The 2273-nt window shown below is 35.1% G+C and overlaps 1 non-coding gene across 1 annotated transcript; it reads right to left on the minus strand.

Annotated features, from left to right (window-relative positions):
* Positions 1-713: 713 nt before the first annotated feature.
* On the minus strand, positions 714-846 carry LOC125999797 (small nucleolar RNA SNORA51). The gene has a single exon (XR_007492267.1). It is a non-coding gene; the product is annotated as a small nucleolar RNA SNORA51 (small nucleolar RNA).
* Between the last annotated feature and the right edge of the window lie 1427 nt (positions 847-2273).

Here is a 2273-nt window from a genome sequence, read left to right on the forward strand (position 1 = left end):
TTACTTCAAAACAGAAAGTGTGAGGTATACAATTTTTCTTTTCTTTTTTTTTTGTTTGTTTGGTTTTTTGTTTTTCTTTTGGCCACACCCTGTAGTTTCTCAGGAGATACTCCTAGTTTTGTTCTCAAAAATTACTCCTGGCAGGCTTGGAGGTCATATGGGATATTGGGGATCAAACCTGCATCAGCCGTGTGCAAGGCAGATACCCTACTCGCTGTACTATCAATCACTCCAGCCCCTATTTTTCCATTTCAATAATGTTTTGATTACTTGAAGCCTGTAAAGCCACATAAATTTTAGGGTAATTTTTTATATCGGAAACAATTCCATTCAACCTGTTATTGGGAAAACAGAGAAACTATAGATAGATCACCTGGGTAGTACTGATTGGATAATTTATAGTCTTCTAATGAACATGAGATTTCTTTATATTTATTTGTCATATTAAATTTATTATGCAAATTTTATAGCTTTATTTTTAATAATACCTTTATTTAAGCACCATGTTTGCAAACATGTTTGTAGTTGGATTTGAATCATAAAAAAGCACACCCCCTCTTCACCAGTGCAACATTCTCACCAACAATGTCTCCCATTCCTCACCTCCCCACCCCAGCCTGTATTCAAGACAGGCATTCTATTTCTCTCACTCATTAACATTTCATGATAGTTGTTAGTGTAGCTATTTTTCTTTTTTTTTTTTTCTTTTTTTTTTTTGTCCCCCAATTCACAATACATACCCGGCAAGGGGCCTGTGTTGAGGTGTATATGGGGTGCCTTTACTGTACCTCCTCTTTCTATACAGCCAGTGTAAAGAACACAGCCTGTGGTAAGATTTGGGAGGCCTTATCTTATCTTTTATTTATTTTATTTTTTTCTTTTTCTTCAGAGCAAACTAAAGTTGTTTTTTTTTGTTTTTTTTTTTAAAGTAAGAATTCATTTAAAGGACAAAATTGATTAACATACTGAGGTAAACTAATATAACATAATATAGTGACATAACATAACATATAATATAATTGATATAATAATAATACATGTAAGTCAAAGAAAATTTCTGATTAAAAACACAATTTTTTTTCATAATGGCTTACATATCTTTCACTGTAGTATTTTGGGTACATATTCACATTGAATCAGGGGAATACCCATCACCTAATATGTCCTCTTCTCAATCAAAAATCAAATATGCTGAAAATAGGCAGAGTCCTGTCTAGAGGCTTCCAACCTCAGTTTGAGAGAGGATGTGAAAAAAGTAATTAAAATACCACAACAATACACACACACACACAAAAAAAAAATCGAATTAAATAACCGATAAGCACCACAGCAATAAAGACAGGCACCACACAATAATCTCGGTTCTGAAATCAAATCATACTCAAGTGCAAAAAAGAAAGAGAAAGACAAAACAAAATAAAATAAAATAATATTGGAGACATCAACCGTAATCTCCACACCAAAATAAAGACGTCAAAAAAATAGATCATTTATTCTCCTCTTGCTGCTTTCGTGGTATGTGGAAGACTTCTACTTTATCTTGGATGGTAAAATCAGACCTGTTTCTAAAGATCTTGGTGGCTGTGCAGATCAGGGAATGGAGTTTATGAAGTCTTTCTTTGTGGTTCTAGCAGTTATGCTTCTTCAATGTCATTTTTTTGTTTTTTATGTGTTCTAGGTGTTTCAGAATAGTGCTACCATTCTGTGTTTTTCTTTTGTCTTCTGACTTACTTCGTTTAACATAACATGATCTAAGTCCATCCACGTTGCTGCAAAGTCTGTGATTGTATCATTTCTAACTGCCATGTAATATTCCATTGTATATATGTACCACATCTTAATGATCCATTCATCTGTTGTTGGACATCGAGGTTGGTTCCAAGATTTGGCTATTATACTGAGTGCTGCAATAAATAGTGGGGTGCATATGTATTTTGGAATGAATGTCCTTCCATCTTGGGGATATATGCCTAGGAGAGCAATTGCTGGGTCAAATGGCAGCTCAATTCTAAGTTCTTTGAGCACTCTCCAGACTTTTCTCCATAGATGTTGGACCAAGGGGCATTCCCACCAGCAATGAATGAGAGTTCCTTTCATACCACATCCTCTCCAACAAAGGTTGTTCCCATTATTTTTGATGTGAGCCAACCTCACTGGTGTGAGGTGGTATCTCATTGTTGTCTTGATTTGGATCTCCCTGATGATGAGCGAAGGTGAGCATGTTTTCATGTGTTTGTTGGCCATCCTTCTCTCTTCCTCAGAGAAATGTCTAT

The sequence above is a fragment of the Suncus etruscus genome, chromosome X, assembly GCF_024139225.1.
Source record: "Suncus etruscus isolate mSunEtr1 chromosome X, mSunEtr1.pri.cur, whole genome shotgun sequence".
Taxonomy (NCBI): domain Eukaryota; kingdom Metazoa; phylum Chordata; class Mammalia; order Eulipotyphla; family Soricidae; genus Suncus; species Suncus etruscus.